This window comes from Heteronotia binoei, chromosome 6 (genome assembly GCF_032191835.1).
Source record: "Heteronotia binoei isolate CCM8104 ecotype False Entrance Well chromosome 6, APGP_CSIRO_Hbin_v1, whole genome shotgun sequence".
In the NCBI taxonomy this organism is placed as follows: domain Eukaryota; kingdom Metazoa; phylum Chordata; class Lepidosauria; order Squamata; family Gekkonidae; genus Heteronotia; species Heteronotia binoei.
Genome location: NC_083228.1, coordinates 101,047,502 through 101,060,074, shown reverse-complemented (window position 1 = coordinate 101,060,074; position 12,573 = coordinate 101,047,502).

Below are 12,573 nucleotides of genomic sequence, written 5' to 3'. Positions count from 1 at the left end.
TTATTTTGTTTTGTCTTGGTGACTTTTTATCATTAATTAATGCTACTACTGGAGTGTTAATCATTTTTATGTTGTCATTTTAAAGATGTTTAGTATTATTTATTCTTTTATGATCTTTAAATTGTTTTATGGCTCCAACACTTTATGTTGTTAACTGTTGCTACTTTTTAAATCTCTGCTGTTGTTTAACTTAATATTTTGTTGCTGGTGGTTTTAATTTGTTATTGTTTTATTGTTACCTAAAATGTATAAACTGTCAGTCTGGCTAAGAGTTCAAGATAAAACGGTTAATATAAAACGAATATTTTGTACAAGAAAAAAATGGTTCCTATTAACCTTATAAACCAACAAACACACAAATATATAAAGTTTAATAATTATCTTCCTCAAAATAAAACCAGAACAGCACTCCTATATAACATAAAAACAGTTTGTAAAAACACCTATTCATAATTAATGCTGTATGTGTCTCCAAAAATGTTTTTATGTTATAGAGGAGTGTCATAGTCCCATAGATGTTACAGGTCAGGCATTAGTTCCTTATTTAGTTCTGTGCCCTGGGACAGGGGCCTCCAATTATTTTGACTTTGCAGGCATCTCAGAATTCTGATACAGTGTGGTGGGTATAACTCCAAAATGGCTACTGCAGGAGGTGGAGCCAACCACAAAAAGTCAGGGAGTGAGGTTATGCATATCTCTAATAATAAATCTTCAATATTTAATGCAGCTGTTTGATGGGACACCTTTTAAAATGAACATTTTTTTAAAAAAAAATCTGCATACACACAGCTTACCTTCAGTCACACAGTGAAGATCCTTGTGCTGTGGTGGCCCCTACTGCTGAAGCAACTATTTTAACATCTGCACAGCCAATTATTTCCATTGGCAATCACAAGCCTTGCTAGGCAAAAAGTCTTCACTTGCCCTTGCCCACTTTCTAAAAGTATTTGGCAGGTACCATGGTGCCCTTGGGTTCCACACCGGGGACCCCTGCATTGAGATATTCAAGCTGCTTTATATGGAGCAATGCACAAGTGCTTCATTGAAAGAATTCTCATGAAGTTATAAATTATTTTCTGACAAGGATTTTCCTTATTCATTTCTAGCAGTCTTTTGTGGATTTAGCTTGAAAAGCTGAGTTGGCCTCTCCCTCACTACAACTGGAATATTACTGCAATATACTACACATAGATATCTAAGAGACTTATTCTGAGTCCTATCTTAAGCTGGTGACTGAGCATCTATGCTAGTATATCTAGAGATAGAAGCCCCACCAGCAGCAAGCCAGTGTAACACCATATGCTTAGACATATGCAATGTCAGGGGTGCTCTCAGATAGAGTTGGCTTCAAAGGCTTTTCCAGCCCTGGATACACACATACTGGATACTTTCACAACATTATGCCACCCAAGGCCCTAGTGAAGTTCATATTCACTCCACAGGGACCCATACAAGGGGTGGGGGAAAATCCCTCACAGGTACTGCATCTCAAGGCAGACACCCCCTATTGCTCCAATGGGGGGTGCTAGTACAACACACCTTAAACACCCTGCACCTTATACTCACTTGGCATACTGCTTCAACTATCTTGATCCCCCAGAACAGGTGCTGGCAGTGAGTACAGTGCTGGGAGGGGGGTGAGGCAGATATGCTGCCACTCCAGTACCATGGTGAAGAAGAAGAAGAAGAATGAAGCCAGCTGAATGCCTGACAGCTTTCACCAGGATCCTTGGGTATGCTATCCCAGTTCATTTCCCCTCTGCCATGTATATCTTTACACTTTTCCTGGCCATCCATCATATGCCTATGTGTTAGGAATCTCCAGGAAACTCCTGGAGAGTTCCCAGAATGCCTTCCAGGAAGTCTCCCAGAATACTCCTGGGTGATTCCAGGATGCCTTTGGGACCTGGGCGGACAAGGTAATGGGGTGGAGATTGAGGTAAAAGGGGTGGAGACGGGATTAATAAAAGTGCTTGTTCAGAAGAGCAGGGTCTGTCTGTCGGTCTCTCTCTTGCTCTCTCTCTCTCTCTCTCTCTCTCTCTCTCTCTCTCAGAGCTGGGCCTTGGAAGAGGACAAACTGTTATGCTCTAGCCAGCAGCCATATTTGACCATGTTGTAAACCCCCTAAAAAAATCACCAAAGAGAACGAAGTCCACTATATACTATTTTTCACATAATTCAATAAGATGGAAACACAAACTACTATATCCAAAATAGTGAACAATGTAATAATATAAATTAATTCAATCACAATAATAACACATTCACAATAGCCACTCTTCTGGGATTCCATATAGATACTGTCTCTTTAAATCTATGTACTTCCAATTTTGCTCCAAGAGAGCTGAATGTAAATTTCTTCCTAGCTCTCAATAAGTGCATCAGAATCTAAAGTCTACCATTTATAGAGTATAAACGATGTAACAATACAAAGCACTGTAAAACCAGAGAATCCACAGAGAACCATAAACTGGAGAAAGAGAACTCATCCTTTCTGGAACTCAGTTTCAAAGGCCTTCGTCTGCTCAATCCCTCATAATATAAATGTTCTTCTCTGAGCCACAGAAAAGCATCATCACTCTCGGTTCAACACATTACCTTCAAGAAATCTGCACATGGCAGATGGAAAGGGAGACTAAGAGTCCTGTTTCTCTCAGTCCTGAGCAGGTGATTGCAGCACACCCTAGAGGCAGAAAGCAGAATAGCACCATTCAAAAAGGGGCACAAGCCCAAGAGGCAGGCTGATGGGGCCAGGTCTGAAAGTCAAATCAGGCTGGTTCCATCACAGGAAGGCCAGAGGATCTTGGGATATTTCTGTTGGGTATGGCAAGCCATGCAATAACGTGATTCTGTTGAATTCATATCTGCAGAATGTTAACTTCATTGAAGACAATCTACCTTACGAAGCAATTCCTTTGGATACCAAACCTCTTGATTGTCATGCTGTAGGAGAGGAGTCTGGTTTCCACACCTGGGCAGTTGGTCAGTATTTCCCAAGGATTCTAAAATGCTTAGATAATAGAGCCCTTCAATTGTTACCTGGAGGACCATGAGCTTGGACTGCCTGATTCTTTAATAGAGCTCGGTATAACCCACCTCCACTAGAACCATCTGTTGTAATCAAAAGAAGGTTTGCCAACTTGAGAGTGGCTACCTCATGGAACAATTCTGATCCCTGCATTTTTGCTGAAAGGAGAGCAGCATCTGAGAATTTGGACATTTCCATGAGTCTGTGCAGCGCTGTATCTAAGGCATGAGGAGTTGGACTCTACCTACTTTAGTGATTAGGAGTTAGAGTCAGCTGGAGCCCATGACAATGTTATGACTAAGACCTTCCCCCCCCCATATCTTTTCATGTGATCCTTCCTGAATGCTGTCTAGTTCTAAGTTTGTATTACTACTTTCAGATTTGCTCTGATCTGCATCCTTGCATAGTTTGTTGGTTGCTTTTGTGTGTTGTCCTTGTGTGATTTTTTTTCATGCAAGTAGTATTGCATTTCCCGGTGGAAGAGTGGTTAATAAATTTTAATAACCAAAGCTGCTGCAATGGTATGCACCCCCACAAGTTTAGTCCTTGTCTTATACTAGAAAAAGTAGGGTACTTATGAGGAGACCTCATTGCCCCTCCCCTCCCCTCCCCACCATATTTCCCTAGCAGTTCTTATACCCCTCCCTCCTCTCCACCACCTTGTTCCCTTTCCCATCTCTTTCCCTGGCAGTCTTTGTTTCTTCCCCACCTCCCTGATACTCCCTTCCCTCCTCTACCTTGCTTCCCCCCCCCTTATCTGTTACTCCCTCTCCAGCTTCACTCTTCCAATCCCATCCCATCTTTATTTCCCCCTCCTCCAGTATAGGTACTAACTGAGGCTGAGAAAGTTGGAAAGTAAGATCTTCTTCGTGGTCTCTGTGCAGTCCCACACATGGGTTTTCCCGCTGGGATGAACCCGACCTTGGAGAATTTAAAGCTAGCCTTAGGCGTTATTTTTGGCACGCGTTCCCTCCCGGTCTGGGGAGCAGGCATCCACTGCGCATGCCTGGAGCGAGGGGAAGGCGCTCCACACACCCAGCTTCTTTCTAACCGCCGCCCGGGACGGTCCTTCCTCGCTGCGTCTCCTTCATCAACCTAGCCTACTCAACTTACCTTTTCCGTGACCGATCCTCATCCGATCTCTTCGATTTCCTCTACTACTCGTTTCTTCTACTGGTATCGTAAAAAAAAACACACAAAAAACTTTACTACTTTTCTGTCATCTCGTTTCCCTTCCTACCCCCCCCCCCCGGGCGTATGGAAGGAAAGGACTCTAAGATCACTTTTTAAAAGTGCACTCGCTGCGGAACAAAAATTCCATCGTCCGACGGCCATTCGCTGTGTTTGTTTTGTCTGGGGGAAGCCCACAGAACAGACACTTGCGTCCATTGCACCCAGTTCGGGAAGCAGGCCAGGAAAAACTGCGCCGCGAGACTGAAGAGTCATCTAGAAACCTCTTTGCGACCCACCATGTTGCATTCCTCTGGGCCCCAAAGATCACCGCCTTCCCTAACTCCGCAAAGGGACGCGGCAGAATCAGCAGCTTCAGTGGCCTTGACTCCCAGGAAGCCTAAGTCCGGGAAACATCTGAAAAAATCCCATGAATCCAAGAAAAAGCACTTGGAATCGTTACCCAGGGAGCACCAGGAACCGAGGGGTTCATCGAAACCAACCCCACCGGAACCGAGAACTTCTGATGCTACGGCTTCGACGGCGACTTCTACTATACAAATACTGACGGCACCGAAGCCACCCCCGAACCCGAATGTATCCATGCAAGTGTTGGTACCGACGGACAGGATCGAAGAGGAAGTTATTCGAATTCGGTCCCATTCGCCGTCACCATCAGTCCACGAGTCCTTACCGGAACATCTTTTAACAGAAGAGCCAACTGAATTGTCCACTCAAATGCTTCAATACCAACTGGATCTGCACTCCTTCCATGACATCACTGCCCCACGTAGTTTCAAAGATGCTACCGTATCTCCTCTGCAATTCGAGTCCCCTCGACGTCGGGAACCTTGGAGCTATCGGCACCATGAACGATCCCTCAGCAGAGACAGAGGACTACACCGGGAACTACTGAGCTATCGGTACCGAGAGGGATCCCTTAGCCGAGACAGACGGTGCTACTACAGCAGATCTCGGTCCCCATCCAGATCTCCATATCGACGCCACTACACGCCCTCAAGGTATCCTTCGGCCGACTACCACCGCCATCAGTACCCTCGGTACCGTACCGACTGATACCAAGAGACACGACCTCGGTACCGGGACGACTCATCTCAGCCTCTAGACAAGGAGGCACTTCACCGGCATCGCGATCAGGCATCACCGACGCCTTCAACCCCGAAGCAGCAAACCAGTCAATCTATAGCCAAACCTCTACCATCGGTACCGACACTACCAACACCCGATGTCCCAGAAGAGGAATCGGAAGCTGAAACCTCGGAATCGTTGCGTTCGGTATCCCCTCCAGCATCTGATATAGTAAAACCAGCTGATCTCTCCCCTTCTGAGGGGGCGAAGTCTTATTTGGATTTAATTTCTGACATAGCCACTGCACTGAATATCAAGCTAACAACTGAGCTGCCTAAGATATCTGATGTGGTCCATGACTTGGTCCACGCCGACCTACCTACCGGATCCTCACTACCAATGTTACCAGTTCATCTTGAGGCCCTTAAAGAAGCCTGGGATAAACCAGCCTCTATTCCTCCTACATCAAAACATGTAGAGGCTCTATATAAGATCCACGCACCGGAATCAAAATTCCTTTTTAATCACCCTGCATCGAATTCGATGATCGTACACTCATCATCCAAGTCCAAGCAGACGCGTCACCCTGTGCCACCAGAAAAGGAGGGAAGAAAACTTGACACACGAGGTAGGAAGCTGTACTCCATATCTACAGCCACGGCTAAAATAAATAATTACCTCGCTTACTTCGCTGCCTATTCATATAACATTTCATCCCAGCTGAGTACTCTGGTACCATCTTTTCCAGAAGCCTCCCAGAAGCAAGCTGCCAAGCTCTTACATGAGCTTAACTGTCTGAGTAAACAACAAATCAATACTATACGACACTCTGTAGGTTGCTCCTCTAGGTCTATGGCGGCTGTGGTGGCACTATGCAGACATGCTTGGTTACGCTCACATACAGATATAGCGATGCTAAAGGATCAGAGCCTAAGCAAAACACACATCTGTGCTTTGTGGGAAAACACTGCTGTGATTCTTGGAACAGCAGTAATGTGTTTATTTCAGAAGATTTGAACATAAGAACATAAGAGAAGCCATGTTGGATCAGGCCAACGGCCCATCCAGTCCAACACTCTGTGTCATACAGTGGCAAAAAATCTGGGACACTACTGTCTTGATCAAATCTTAATAAAAAGCGTTCTCTGTATTGGCAGGATGCACTGATGCTCCAGATGGAAAGAGAAGTACAATAAAGGAATTTACTTTGTGCAGTTCTTGGTAAGTATGGGCAGCTGGTCTTGTATGGTTGCAAACCTACCTGCTTTGCTTTCTCACAACTGAAAAAGGCTGTTTTAAAAAAACATTCTATTGCAGGTGGGCTGATGAAATATATTTGCCAAAACATGCTGATGCTTTGGAAGGGACATGTTTTACGTCTTTTATTCTTCCTGTTTGCATTTTGTTTAGTTGCGGTTATTAAGGTGCCATCCTGAGTGTTCTGTTTCAATGCGTACTGAGATATTTTATATTGGTTTTTTTCTTATTACTTACTGTATTGTTTTGCCACCTACCAGCCATGATCCATTCCTTGAATCCTATTTTGAAAACCGGACTCCCCAGCCTATCAGTGTTTTAAAGGAGAAAATAAAGACCATCAAAGGGGTTGAAGAATTATAGCCCTCTCTTCATATGGGCTTGGATCCAGCCAAACATCCCTAAAGCCTGACTTTTTCACCTCTCCACAAATTCAGAGGGGAGAAAACAACCCTTCAGATAATCCTTCAGCTCTTTTAAATGTCCACATTTTCTCATTTAAAATGCTAAAAGCACGGGGAGACCAATTTTCATTATCAAAAATGTTTAAAGTGGGGGTTTAAAGGTTTAGTCCCCCTGCTGTGTCTCTGTGTGGCACTGATCCAAGTTGGGGATGTATGTTCCATTCGCCTTTTACAGAGAGACAGAGATTCATGATCTTCATCACGTTTGTCTGTGACCTAAAGATTCCAGAGAGGAAGACTTCAGAGGCCTTTGGTATTTTGTTTTCATGCAAAATAAAGCGAACATGTATATGTTCATGCATTCCTAGCTAGCTGCGCTTTAACAATTTATTCTGGCTTTATATGACAATTTGCTGTGCTGTCATGACAAATGTGTTGTTACCATGGTAACTTCCAGTCAGCGCTTAGGCTGTCACTGAAATACTATCCCCTTCACTTTAAATGAGCAATAATATTTCATGGCACATTTCTAAAATAGCATTTCACACAGAAAACAGAGTGGTCTGTAGAAAACATTTTGAATGTTTTCCCTGTGATGTCTGTTTCCCTCCAAATTACTGGAATTCCATTCTCCCTAAAATATCAAAGAGGTTTTTCTTTTTTAAAATAACATTTTAAAGTACTCTCTCCAGTGTCAGAAAGTATGCAGACCACAGATGCTAAAAGAAACTGTAAAGAAGTTACTGGAAAAGGCTTTAGTCTATTTTAAAACTTTAGGGAACTGGTGGCAACCACAAATTCTGGGATACATACAGTAAAACCCCAAGTTTTTGTTGCTTCACACAAAAGCAATTGTGTGGTTAACATACTAATTCCAGAAAATTGAACACTCCCACAAAAATTTGGTGCTATTGGAAAGCTCTGAGAACTGTAAATGTATATCTATCTACCTGCTACTACATTTAGCGATCTGACAATCATGAACAGCATGTCAAGAGGATGAGTAGATTATTTGCTTGAACTACAATCCCTGGAATAGTTTGCAAGACATAAACACTGCAATCCTAAAAACACTTTTCTAGGAGTAAGCCCCAATGAACAGACCTGACTAGGATTTCAAACAGACCTGCTTAGGTTTGCTCTCTTAATTATTTTTATGGAGTAAGTTCTGGTTTTCCTGACTAACTTTCTGAGCTCTGCACAAAGGTTATTCCTTGGGAAAACTTCCAAGCATGTGCTACAGCATTAAGACAGGAACGAAGTACCATACAGAGAATGCCATGCACATACTCTCTGTAATGTACTGGGAGACGAGACGTGGTTAAGGCATTGGTCTTTAATCGCTGGTACATTACAGAACTGGGGAACACGCGGCCGGGTCCGCTAATATATACATGCACCCCGGATCAACCCCCCTGCTGGCCAGCCCAATCCTGGCCAGTTAAACTTCCCGCGCTTGGTCTTGATTGGTGGTGACTATTCCTGCGCTGCGCCAGGTAACCCGAGGACGTCCCGGCTTGCGCGGCGCGGGTGCAGAGTCCGATACTCTACACTCCTCCCCCCTTAGTTTAAACCACATAGTCCCGGAGGTACGCAGGTGCTCTCCGTTCCCGTGTCGATCTCCTCGGGGTCGCTCTTGGTGCGGAGGCTGGTTCCGTTGTGGGCGATGCTGCTTCTGGCTGCGGGATGTTGGGGTCTGTTTCAGGCTCCGGCTCTGGTTCGGTGTCTCTGGGGGCGTCATACGTGGGTAGTTCCTGTATTGGCGAGCGCCCCTCCGGACCTTCGGTTGCCCGCGGTTCCCTATTCCCTACCTCCTCTGTTTCTTCAGGTAGGGTGCGGCGGCGCAGCTGATCTATGTGCCGCCTTAGTACCTGGCCCCCTTCGGTGGTCACTTCGTATGACCTGGAACCTGTCACCCTAAGGACTCTCCCCGCGACCCACTCGGGACCGCTTGCGAAGTTCTTCGCGTATACCGGGTCACCCGGAAAGAACCCCCGCACCGCCTCCCGGACCTCTGGGGACCCGCGGACCTCGGGGGCCCGGTCGGGGTGCAGCCTGTCTAGGCGTGTTGTCAGTTTCCTCCCCATAAGCAGTTCTGCGGGGCTGGATCCCGTTATAGGGTTTGGGGTGATCCTGTTGTGGAACAGGAAGGCTGAGAGGCGGTGGTCCCAATCCCCTTGTACTATTCTCCCCAGTGCTTCCTTGGTGGTCCGCACCATCCGCTCCGCCTGGCCGTTGGTGGCCGGATGGAAGGGTGCGGATCTTATGTGTCGTATGAGGTACCTCTCCGTGAACTCCCTGAATTCCCGGGAGGTGAATGCAGTTCCGTTATCCGTCACCAGGGTGTCTGGGATCCCGTGCGTGCATAGGACCCTCCTGAGTGCCCGGACGGCTGCTGCCGTGGAGGTCGAGGCTACTGGAATCACCTCCAGCCATTTCGTGTAGGCATCCACAAGTATAAAAAAGATTTGGCCCTGATACGGGCCTGCAAAATCTAAGTGGAGGCGGGACCATGGTCGCCTGTTAGACTCCCATCTGTGGACCGGGGCTGATGGGGGATCGGGCCGGGATTCTTGGCAGGGTTGGCACCTCCTCACCCATCCCTCTATCTCCTCATCCATGCCCGGCCACCACACATAACTACGGGCCAGGGCTTTCATCCTCACGATGCCCGGGTGGGTCTCGTGGAGGTCTTCCAGTACCTGCTTGCGCAAGGGGGGGGGGACTACCACCCGGCTGCCCCAAAGCACACACCCCTTGTGGGTTGATAGCTCGTCCTTCCTGGACGCGAACGGCCTGAACGCGTCTTCGACTTTGCCTGATGGCCACCCCCTCCCCACCCAGTCCCTGACCCGTGCCAGGATGCGGTCCCTCCCTGTCGCCCGAGCCACCTCCGCCGCGTGCAGGGGGCGCTCGGGGAGCGATTCTATGAGCATTACCCCATGTGCAGGGGCGGGATCCGGTTCTGTCATGGGGAGCGGCAGGCGGCTGAGGGCATCGGCGTGTCCCATGGCTTTACCCGGGCGGTGGACCAGTTCATACGTGTAGGAGTTCAGGAACTGGTTCCACCTCAGGACCCTCTGGGATAGGATTTGGGGGGTCTGACGGTCTGGAGCTAGGAGGCCCAGGAGCGGCTTGTGGTCAGTGGCGATGGTGAAACGCCTACCGTAGAGGTAGTCGTTGAACTTGTGCACCCCCGCCACGATCGCCAAGGCCTCCTTGTCGATTTGAGCGTAGTTCCGCTCCGCTGGGGATAGAGTCCGCGAATAGTACGCGACTGGCACTTCCCTCCCGTCCGGGAGTTGGTGCCCCAAAACCGCTCCTACTCCGTAGGGGGAGGCGTCGCAAGCTAGGATCAGGGGTAGGTTTTCGTCGTAGTGGTGAAGTACCGCGTTAGAGACCAAGAGGTCCTTCACTGCTTGGAACGCCGCGGCTTGGCGTTGGCCCCAGACCCACGGGGCCTGTCTATCCAGCAAACGGTGCAGCGGTTCCGCTACGGCGGCTTTGTGCGGTAGGAACGTGTGATAAAAGTTCAACAATCCTAAAAAACTCTGTAGTTCTGCCTTGCATTTGGGCGCAGGAGCCTGGACTATGGCCCTGGTCTTGTCCGCCGTCGGGTGTATCCCCGCCGCGTCCACGGCGAACCCCAGGAACTCCACTCGCGGGACACCTAACAAACATTTCTCCTTTTTGACTCTCAGCCCCGCCGCTTGGAACCGTCTGAGGACCTCGCGCAGGCGGCAGCAGAACTCTCCTTCATTGGGGGCGGCGATTAAAACGTCGTCAAAGAAGGGTTGAACTCCGGGGATCCCTTTAAGGAGAGAGTCCATTATGCTCTGGAATATCCCCGGAGCCACACTGACCCCGAACTGCAGCCGTTTAACCCTGAACGCGCCCCTGTGGGTCACAATCGTCTGCGCCTCCGCAGTCTTAGCGTCGACCGGCAGTTGCTGGTATGCTTGTGCTAAGTCCAGCTTCCCAAAAACCTTCGCCCCGGCTAGCGCTGCTAGGACGTGGCTGACCACCGGGACTGGGTAGGGGTTGTCTTGTAGCGCCTTATTGATCGTGCACTTGTAGTCAGCGCAGATCCTCACCTCCCCATTGGGTTTGACGGGCGTTACTATGGGGGTTTCCCATTCCGCGTATGTTACCGGTTCTAGGACGCCCTGGGCCGTTAGGCGGTCCAGTTCTGCCTCTATTTTCGGCTTAAGGGCGAACGGGACGCGCCTCGCTTTAAGCCTTATGGGCCTGACCATTGGGTCAATCGGTAGGGTGATGGGCGGACCCTTATAGCTCCCCAACGACCCGTCAAAGACCTCGGGGAACTCCCGGCAGACCCCGTCGAAATTGCTTGCCTGCAAGTGGTCCACCCCCACCAGCTGGATCCCCAGGGGATTGAACCAAGCCAACCCTAGAAGTGTGGTCAGTTGGCGCTTGACCACTAGGATGTCCAGGGGCCCCCTGAAACCCCTTCTTTCCACATGCACCCGGGCCCACCCCACGATGTGTACTGGGTTCTTCTGAAAGTCCCTCAGTACGAAGTCCGCTGGCCTCGTTTGAAGGCGGCGGCGGGGGCATAGTTTCTTGAGGGTTTCCTCCGAAATGATAGAGATGGAGGAACCCGAGTCCACTTCCATGGTGCAGGGGGCGCCCTCGATTAGGACCGACATTTTGACCTTGTCTGGGGCCGAGAGGGGCAAGTTCAATACCTGCAGAGTGGTGGATGCCGTCGTGTGGGTGTCCAGGGAGTCGTGATGCGCTGATGGTTGTCGGCGGCTGTTCTTGGCCCGGCAAGCCCGAGCGATGTGGCCCGTCTTTCCGCAGCTGCGGCAGTCCAGGTTGCGGTACGGGCAGTCCCGGCGCTCGTGGGGGTCGCCGCAGCTGGCGCACCTGGGACCGGTGGTGGCGGTGGCCCTCTCCGTCGCTCGCTGTCTAGCGGGGGCCCTGGTGTCCGTTCTTTGGGGCCGTCGGAGTTGGAACGCTTCTTCCTCTGTTCGGTCTTCTGGCTCCGTTTCTCCTTGGTGGACTGCTTCACCTCGTGGCTGGCCGAACGCCTTGGTGGCCCTCTCGAAGGCCGTCGCCTCGTTGAAGGCTTGTTGTAGCGTTAGCTCCTCCTTCGCGAAGAGTTTCTGCTGCAATCGCTCGTCGCGGAGGCCCCAGACGAAACGGTCCCGCAGGGCTTCGTCCCTTTTATCAAAGTTGCAATTTCCGGCGATCTGCCGAAGGGCCGCCAGGTAGACCGCCGCTGTCTCCCCCGACTTTTGGTCCCTCTTGTGGAAGAGGAATCGGCGGGCGACGATGGACGGTTGGGGTGAGAAGTGGCCCGTGAGGAGCCTCACGACTTCCCGGTAGGTCCTCTCCGTCAGCTTAGCTGGAGCGGAGAGACCTCGTGCGATCTCGAAGGTCTCTTCGCCACAGACGCTCAGCAGGACGTCTCTCTTTCTTTCGTCATCGTCGATCAGGTTCGCCCGCAGGTAGCACTCGACCCTTTCGGTGTAGGTCTCCCATCTCTCGGGGTGCTCCGGGTTGAATTCCGCAAGATGGCCCGTCGTTACACTCGAGTTCGCCATGGTGGCGGCGGGCTGCCCGATCCTGCGGTCTCTCGCCGTCCTCGTCTCCTGCCGG